The sequence below is a fragment of the Athene cunicularia genome, assembly GCF_003259725.1.
Source record: "Athene cunicularia isolate RWA chromosome 4 unlocalized genomic scaffold, athCun1 chr4_part2, whole genome shotgun sequence".
NCBI classification, from domain to species: domain Eukaryota; kingdom Metazoa; phylum Chordata; class Aves; order Strigiformes; family Strigidae; genus Athene; species Athene cunicularia.
In genome coordinates this window covers 28,203,328-28,213,658 of record NW_020799099.1, presented here as the reverse complement: position 1 = coordinate 28,213,658, position 10,331 = coordinate 28,203,328, and positions in this window count along the sequence as shown.

The window sequence follows — 10,331 nt, the reverse complement described above, 5'->3', positions numbered from 1 at the left end:
GCTTGTAATTTCAACATCAAAAACATTTGTTTTTCTTTCTGTTGGCTATATAACCCAGTTCTTTATAGTGATTCAGTTCAAGTTGTTGTATCAGCACAAGTCACAGTACCACAACTGCTGCGCAGGAGCAGGTACAAGTGACAAAGGGCAGAAGCAACTTAATCTATCTCACCACCAAAAAATAAGTGTACTGTGCAACCAGAAAGGAAGAGCCTACTGAATTTAAACTGACCCTCAAATGAATTTTATATGCAGAAAGGTTCTTATTGCATACCTATAATTGATATAAAAATATTTTCACTAGTAGTTTGCCTGAAGTTAACCTATATTCTTCGCATACCTGTACTAATGTTGCTTTTCAGTTTTTACACTCCAACATTTCTGTCATTATCTTCACCTTCTTCAACCTCTTTTTCACTTATAGTGCCTTCACCATTTTCAGGATCATCATTGTACACATAGAATCTTCTGTTCCATCCATGGAATTTAAAATACAGTATTTCTTAAAAATACTAGCTACAAGTTTTGGACTTATCTGATCTAGTGATCTCTTAATATGATGAGGTAGTTTTGCACCACTATGTATTTTTCCTGTAGAAGCTAGAGCATGATCCCTGCCAATAGTCATTCTGAGTACGAAGACTTCAAATGGTCTTTAAAGGGCATATTCACTACTGTATAGAGAGTTTTGACGTTGTTACTCTTGATATAACCACAAGATCAATATTCATTTTCTTTGCAGAATTCTTCACAGCTGGCATTAGATGACCTCTGAATGTATCTAGGACAACCATTCTTTTTCTTAACAGCACACCTGGTCTTCTGATCCAAATGATATCCAGACAATTTTTCATTAAATTTTTAGACATCCATCCTTGGTTTTGACACCTTACAATTATTCCAGTAGGCAGCTATTCCTTCAACGTTTCTTTATGCTTCCATATCGCATATGGCAGCAATATTATGCCATCTGTTAACACTACCAACATTACTGTATCATGCATTTTTTCATCCACGAGAGCTTTGATGGCGGTAGATTTTGTACTTATTTTTTCAATATTACAATGGATGGTAGGTCAAAGTAAACCAATTGTCTTGTTTGGCTAAGCAGATAACAAAGGGGCAGACTCCTGGCAAACTGAAGTTCTTTGCCATAGGCAAAAAAAAAAAATTATGTTGTATCATCTGAATGGAACACCCCCTGCTGGTCTTGAATTCTTGCTGTGAAAAGTTTTGTACTTAAGCTAGCTCTTGATCTTTCTGTTCAGTCATTCATATATTTGGGTTTCCACCTTTTCTTTGACTATGCACAAATTATGCAAATTTGTGCTCACTCTTCATGGTAGGATCCTGTTCTGGCTCTAATTGGGCATCAATTTAGGGCATAAAAGATTCTATTTTTATTTTTTCAATATTCTCACATTTTCTTTTGCCATTATATTTCTTCTAAGCCTCACAACTCTTAATTGTTTCTGCACACGACACCACCATTAGTTGAAAATTTGCATCAAAACCTTTGCCTGTACCTTTTAGTACATTCCCTTTTGCACTCATACCTCTCATCTCCAGAGCAGTTTCCATTTTTCCATTTCACAATTCAATTATAAGATTCACAGAGATTCATAAAACTGCCAGAAATACCAGTGGGATTCTCTGAGCTACAGCAGGTTACACTGCTGCACCACTGAGGAGGTGAAGAAAGCAGCAGTAATCAGGGGCTTTCTCTATGCCACCATTTTCTAGGTACATATGGTATATATCAAGTCAAGACATCATTAGAGTCTTGATAGGATAAGGAAAAGCAAATGTGAAGATTTAAACTATTAAATACCTTTCTGTAGTCCAACTCCTGGAGGTTGAATAAAAGGTTGTTTAAATGTCTCTAGTGAAAAAAAAAAAAAAAAAAAAAAAAAAAAAAAAAAAAAAAGTAAAGTAGGCCCACCTTTGAGGTCCTTAGGATGGAAAGAAGAATCTATAAATTGCCTGGCAATAGATGACATAAATTAGAGCTTCAGCATGTGTTAAAGTCTTTAGGTAACTTCAAATAGTAATATCATAGAAGTTAACAACTGTTCTTGCTACACATCTATTTAAACCACATAACTGGAGGTAAACTAAAGATCCTGTTTCGTGTACATTCTGCAAAGTTCATTCATTTGTTTTTACTGAAAGTCAGTATAATTGCAAGATAAGGAAAAGAAGGTCGCATGTATATTTTGTGTGAGTGTCAAACAAATGGATACATGAAATATTTTGTGGTGAGACTGGAAGCTGTAACAAAAGTGAAAGGCTCTTAGCAAACCAAAGGAAGTGGTTTCCATAATGTATTTTGTTTGAGTGTAATAAGCAAATCTTTTACTTTAGACTAAAGCTGATGATTTGCCTCTCTTCAGATGTCTTTTTCAATCAGATGTGCCTCATCTGATGATTAGATTTACGGTGAGGTTTTTAGTCTCTCTTATGGTTTAGAGACTAAATCTCTCATATCTTTCACAGAGACATATATTGCACTTTAAAAGGCTATTGGCATTTGATCCATCTTTGGGACAGATGAAAGATACAATAACCTGCATATTTTCTCATTTAAATGAACAAAACACCTCAGTATCTTTCTGACCCTTGTGTACACAGAAAATTCTCATTATCCTCATTAAGAATTCAGCCTTACTGCATGAAAGATATAGCTCTGTCTCTTAGATGTTATGATACTTATTTGAATTTGAATATATTGTCTATTCTTAATACCAATACGATAGAGAGAGCCTTTGGAGATTTCTCTTTTTCTTTTGCCCTTCCAAAGAAAAAGAAGGCACAGAAAAAAGACAACAGTAAAAAGAACTTACTGGACATTAAAAACAGGATGAAGTATAAAGCACTGTCAGGTCTGCTGGTAGTTAGTTCTCTATTTATAGACTTGATGTCAGAGGTATATTCCTCTATTTTGAATAATTGTTAATAGTATAGCCATTGACAGAATGAGCTGTCAAAAAATAAAATGTTTCACTGGTTTAGAAAGACAGAGCCCAGCTTTGGTTCGTCCTTCTTAAAGCTTCTGTCTCTTTTCTTTCCTTTTTTAATTTTTTTTTTTTTAAGGTGAGAAAGTGACATCGATGGCAGCTAATACCTAATGTGTCAAGGTTGCCAAGTAACAGGCTAGAGATGTGTCAGTGAAGTCTGTTTCTATGAGAGGAATTCAGAAGGCTACAGTTTCAAGTACTCAGAAATAAACTGATCCCATCTCTCTCTCTCTTTTTTTTAATTTAAAAAAATAATTTGTGCTCTAACCAATGAAAATAAATGTAGTCAAACAAAGGATACAGTACATGCTTAAGATGCAAATCTAAAAATGGATAGTTGTGTTAATAGTTTGTGTTGCTTCTAAATCTTAAAAATAGTGGAATAATTAACATAACATACCCAGTTGCAATTTCCAGAAATAAATGTCTGATGGAAAAAATGACTTGAACATATCATCATTTCCCATGAAGTTACTTGGATTGAGGAGGTGCTATAAGCAAAGTATGAGTTTAATTGCTGAATCAATTTTAAGAGAGCAGAATTTGATTGGATAGAATAACAAGGTGTTAAGAAAAGTCCAGTAGGAATTTAGTAGGAAGAAATTCAGTCAAACCAGTATAATTCTTTTCACAGTCTGCGAACTGACTTGGTCAACAGTGGGGAAAGTTGTAGACGTGATAATGAAGCACTCCTATTTTTTATACTGACTTCACTGACTCATTACTTACCCTCAGACTGTATTGGGAGAATTTTGCAGTGGTCTGTACTGGACAAGATAGTGGTCAATATCTTCATTAATGCTCTTCATTATTGAATAAAGTGTTTCCTTATGAAATTTAATGGGAATGTTTGCGAGCACTTAGGAGGACAGGATTAGAATTCACAATGGCCTTGATAGACTGGAGAAACAGACTGAAATCAATAAGATAAAAATCAGTAAGGACTAAGGACAACTTTAAAGTATTACCTGCAGGAAACTAGATTCTCTCCCCCCAAAAAATTCCTTCAGTGCAGAATTAAAGATTTAAATCATAAAATATGACAGTAGGTCTTTCCAGATGACCATTTTTTGCTTTGCATTAATCTGTGTATCCTCTTGCTGTGAATTATGATGCACGGTCTTTCTAATTAAGGAAGTTCCAACAAAAGGCAAAGTGCCTTTGGTTGAACTCTTTGCTTAACACCCCTATCTATCTAACTGTCAAGAAAGAGATCATGTCTGGCCAATATGGCCAGGACAATTTTAGATCCATCCAAGCTTGAACTGCATGGAGAGATCTTAAATTAGATATTTCTAATGAGTGTGCCAGAGCCAACCACCTATGGTTTATGCATGAAGCAGCTAAATTAGGCAACCTGGATCTTTGCTGTGTATCTGGCCAAGAATGTGCTCTGTGTACAGAGATGACGTTCAGAGCAGTACAGGCCTAAATTTTCATGAGATTTAAATTTATTTGATGTCAAGCCACATTTGGATTTGCTGTTAGTTTTCCTAGGCTTACAAAATAAGTGGTGCTTACCATCTGAAACATACAGTAGAGTATGTATTTTGGAAGGCAGGTTACAAGCTTATTTCAATACACTGTGAGTATGCATGTCTGTCTACTGTAAAAAGTATCACCAGGGGAATAGGACAAAAAGGCAAAAGCAGAAATAATATCCACAAAACTTTAACTGAAATCTAGTAAATCCAATGCATGCTACCCTTGCTAGAGGCTGCCTACATACCTCTAACATCCTTTTTTTCTTCCTTTCCCTGGCAGTGTTCCTCATTAGCATCTTGCTAAAAATGTGGATTTTTAAATTTTTTTTAATGTCTCAAATCATGCTTGATGTTAAAAAATTATACATTACATAAATTCATAAGGTAAAAATACTTTGGAAAAAATATAGCATTGTCAAAACTTGCATGGATGAAACCAAACCTTTCAGGGTTTTTCCCCATTTTAAAAATGAGAATGACTATGGTGAGACACATCATAGACTGATTCAAAACTTTTATTTATGGGTTATGTACATTCAAGTCTCAATTTGCCTAACTCAGAGAAATTATACTCTTGAAGTTTTCATGGCTTTCCTTTGTTTGAGCTTTGGGTAGTGGGTTTTTTTTCATTATTATACTTCTTTCTGGTTTTGATATGCATCTGTGCAAAGCAGGATAGCTGTAATTAAAAAAATACAAAAAAATTCTACCTGGAAACCCCAGTAAATTTGCATATATTTTCTTGTGATAAGTAATTTTGCAGTATTGAGGGAGTGGTGAAGGCAAAAAACAAGTTTCATTTATCTCTTCTGCCTACCTAGGTCTCAGACCCTAACAGTAATAAATAAATAAATAAATAAATTCGCAAATGGAATAAACTGAAGTGATCTAGAGCAGGGTTAATATTAGCCATATGTAAAGTAAATACCTCAGTTGACAGTGGCTGTTTTGTCTATGCTAGAGGAGGTGGGAGTTAGTTCCTTTACCAGTGAGTGTAAGCCATAAAATCACTTGTTGCCTCTTCCTTCCAGAAATCTCTGTTGCTGATAATGTTGTTCCTGATGGACTCACAAGAAAGCTTCCAGTAAATGGCAGAGCCAAACTCTTGTGTCTTCTTCCACTGTCTCATCTCCAAATCCTGGCTCCCTAAGCTCCCAGCCTTCCACCCTAGTTTGTCTTAGCCTCCACTCTCCTTACTTAATACCCATCATTAACATCAGAAACCAACAGAAAAACCAATTTGCACTCCCTTTTTTCTATCTGCAGCCCCAATAAAGCCTTACTAACATCTTCCACTGATCTTACAAAAAACTTCCCTGAAATTCTTACTGACTAAATAGGCTAATATATGAAGGAAACTGGTTTGATTTCCCACTTTATCTTCAAAACTGACAGAATATCTCTGTCAGCAAACAAAAATATGGTGGAAATCAGTTTGTATATGATTCCACATTATTTCCATAGATATGACATGAAAATTGTATGTACTGAACAGTACATTTGAAATAATGGCAAATAATAACTACTCTTGTCTTTTTTTAATATTCAAATATACATTACAGTAATATTTTAACAGCTTTTTATGGAAATAAACCACTTGTCACTGATATATCAAAACCAATCATAAACTCAATGGTTATTTACTTATTCTTTCATTCTAATTTCCTTTGAAATTTACAGGAATATTGTACCACTGAGTAATGGGTGGCAATTTTTCATTACTTTAGCTAATGTTAAAATGAAGTTGTTCTCGGTTCAACTGATCCGAGATGATCGGATGATCATTTTCCATTAAGGAGAACAGAAATTAAAAAGTAAAGGCAGCATTTTGCTAGGGAGCATGCAACATCTTCTCTTATTGAAAGTGCAAACTAGATCACCCCGCGCTGCTGTGAACAGAGATAATTCACAGAAACCAGTCTACATAAAAGAGTAGAAAAAAGAGTGAGGAAAGAAGGGTAGGGAAAGAAGATATAAATTTTCTTTACTAGCACAACCTCATCACAGATATTCTCTTTCTGAGTCAACTGACAGGATTGCCAGGAGTCAGTAACTATGCTAGTATGTTCAGAGAGCTGTCTAAGGTTGTTTAAATTATCATCTCAAATCAAACCAATCAACCCACAGCTACTTTTAAAAGCCTCTCAAGACATTCTTTTTTTTTCTGTGTATATGTATTTATACTCAATCATTCCAGGCCATCATTAGCTTTTGCTTCCTATGGTTATCTAAAATATAAGGAAAATTGGTCAAGTTTCTTTTCTGATTCCTACAGTAATGCAGTGTTTAAGATAGTTGTGAGTAAATACTTTAAAAACTGTAGCTAATTACTGTACTTTCTACCAAATTCAGTAATTTCCCTAATAAAATTGTATCTTTTTGTCTTTTGCAATACAAAGGAGCTACAACAATGCTTACCCACCCTTCTGTATCAAGCACAATCTTTATATTCATGGGTGCTTCCTCTCTGACCACATTAAGAAATAGTATTTACTATTCTGAAAGACATACCACCATAATCCTTGAGAAGGCTGCCAGCAAATTATACAACAAAATGTAATGACGAGGAAAACAGCTCGTTAGCATTTTTTTCATATTTAGTGTATTCAAATAACTTTGAAATAACTATAATGTGTAATAGTTGCATATCACAGCTGGACTTTCAAGGCAGCTATTACAAAATCAGCAAGTGCTTTGAAAACTCTGGATTCCCATGCCCAACTGAGTTCATATCCTCGATTGTGTTTGCATTAATTGTCATGGCACTTTAAGTACAGTACTTAGTCTCAGAAAATGTTCTGTAATCAGTCAACCCTCATGGCTCTTTAGAGCCTGAGGTGCATATAGCTTCCCTGAATAAAGACTATCACAGCTACTGTCCAGATGTCTGCTCTTTGTCCTGGGAAGAGGATCTTTTAAGTTCCCTATCATCATCTCTAAGCTGTGCTTAGAGCCTTCAGGTTCTCACTTTGACTAACATTAGTATTGCACTGGAGAACAAGGGAAAAAGCTTCAAATGACACAGGGACTGATTCATCCTCTCTCTCCACGCAGCCTTTTCCTCTGAAAATCTGATCTGTAGTGTTGGGCTCATCAACAGGAAGGTTTATTACTCAGCTCAGTAGTGAAATGATGAAGGGGGCATTCTATAACAATAATATCTGCAGATTGAAAAAATCCTGAAGTACAAGATATTCGGATGAAGTCCCACGTTAGGAACACTCTGCAGGGCCTGTTCTCCAGCATTACATATTGGAAGGAACAACTGCAGGGTATCAACAAACAACCTGCACATCAGCAGGGCAGTTCTTTCTTCACACTTTGCTATTTCAATTATCTTAATAAATACAGATCTCATCATTAATAGGACACCTTCCTCCAGCAAAGATTTAGAGATGTGTGCAGCAGGTGAGTTGTTATTTGTCAGCATTCCCCCAGGTACACTTACCTTTTTCTCTGAAGTCCTTAATCATCTACTTGTGCATTTCCAATTCTTTTATCCTTTATTCCTTTCGGTTTCTGTTTTTTTTCCATTAGTCTTCTAGATTCTCACCCAACTACTATTATTTATTATATCTGTTATTTTCTCATAAATTACTTTCTCTTATGTTTTAATCCAGACTGCATTATTTTATTACTTGAATCTTCATTTGCAAAAGCTATAATGTAGTTTTTGCATTCTGTGTAATTCTTTACTCATATAAAACTCAAAACATCCATTCTTAAACTGTTCTTAGTTGAATTCAAGAAAGTTCTATATTTCTGCTCAAATTAATCACTCAAAGATGAGGGAGACTTTTTTTTTTTTTTTTTTAAGACAGGCAACCAAATGACCCAGTATTAGTTTAACAAGAATGCGTTCACTTATTAAGTTCTTGTAGTGATAAGACAGGATGACATCAATTCCACTCAATAGTCAATAAGTAGCGATTACTGTAAACTTAACTAAATTACAAACAAGTGCATCTCCAAGACTTCCTACTAGTAATCTATACGTGTTTTGTCCTTTGTTTTGTTAGAACATTAAGGTTTAATACAGAAATCAGCAATAAACAACAGGATTTAAGCTCAGTGTTTGAGCCAGATACCTGAGAGATTTTGACTTGAAAAATTTGAGTTGATTTTTTTTGAGACTTAGAACTAATTTCTAGAGGAAATCTGCTGAATTTTCAATTCATGGGGGAGAATGCACAGTTTCCACTGAAAACAAATAGTAGCTCTCCTTTTTCCTCCTGCTTCAATCTGATAAGACTGAAACTATATCTTCAAATGTGTAGGTTTGTTTACAATAAAACTGATGTGCTAGAAAGTGAGACGGTGAATCTGACAACATGAAACACAAAGAAGGATGCCTGCAAGCTGAACCCATAATTTAAATAGTTTAAGGGACATGTTATAACCTCAGGTAATCTAGTTTGCTTATTATCTGAAATGCCATTTTTACATCAAAATACAGCATTGGTATCAGAAAGTATCTTGACAGCCTGTAAAAAAAGCATAAAGAAATATAAACTTCAAATAAGGGTCATTATATACAAATACCTCTTTTCTGATAAAAAACACCTCAACAACAATAAATAATGTTATGAAAAAACAAAAGGACTGGCTGGCAAGTTGATTTCATCCGACAGACTAGAGGAGTTCAAAATGGTCTTGTAGTAAGGAAAATCATCCCTGAGTGGAATTCTAGTGTGTCAATATATGTTTAAAAATAACAAGTAAACAATAAAAATATGTGAACAAATAATAAAAGGATCTTTGCTAATATCTCTATTAGGAGCACTCTTTGTGCTATCCTTCTATTAAGCAAACAAACATTTTTACAGTTTAACAGTATTTAAAATAAAAATCTTGAAGAGAAATGGAATAAATTATACTAGGGAAAGTTATTGTAAAAAACACATTTTCATGCTTTCCTTAGTCCTTCTCAAATTTAAGCCTTAGCTCTGGTAACAGGTTTTGTAACTGGTTGGGATGTTATTAAGCAGACTGCATTGTAAATGGCATAGAGTTCTTGTCTATTTATTTTCTTCAACAGCTTTTCAGACCTCAGGATTCTCAGACACTTTTAAGAGGGGATTAAAAAAAAATATCTCTCAGAAACAGTTTTGATGTAGTTCATCAAATCTTTTGATGGAGCAATGGCTTAGACAGGATCTTGAGGTACCTTCCATTTCTATTTTCTAATTCTATGATCTCTCACACAGATGCTGTAATTTGGAAGTAGCCTCTCTTTTGTGTACTTCCTCTGGTTTCTTTGGTATTGTTTATTAAGGAACTGTAGCCTTAAACCTTGTTCTCTTCTGACAGTCAGTGACTGACACATCTTTTTTTTAAGCTATCAGGTGGTTCATGCTGCATTTGTAAGTAATTGCTGCTTCTTTCAGATATTTTCCTCTTTCCAATAAATTATCTCTGAAGTTACCACAGATCTCCTTTCATTATCCCTTTTTTCAGTTTTCAGGATACCACATTAGTAATCAGTCAAACCAGTTTCGTCTCCATTTTTGTCCTACATGCCCTATTTAATATTTCACTTCTTTATTGTTCTTCATTTTTGTAGTTTCCTCTTGTTCTGTTTGAAGTGCACTGTATTTTTTTTTCTGTTTTCTGGTATTCTAGCACATAGTTTTCATCTACAATAATGGGAGCAGTTGTTTTTATTTTATCTTGAGGTGGATGAGGATGATGCTTCCATAAGTAAAACACAAGATCATCTGTATTTTACACAAGTATGTATAGGACAATTTAATAATGTTTCCAGTAATCCCTGGGGGGAAGAAAAGCACCTATTCAGCAATGTCTTTGAGCTAACATAACAATATTCCTC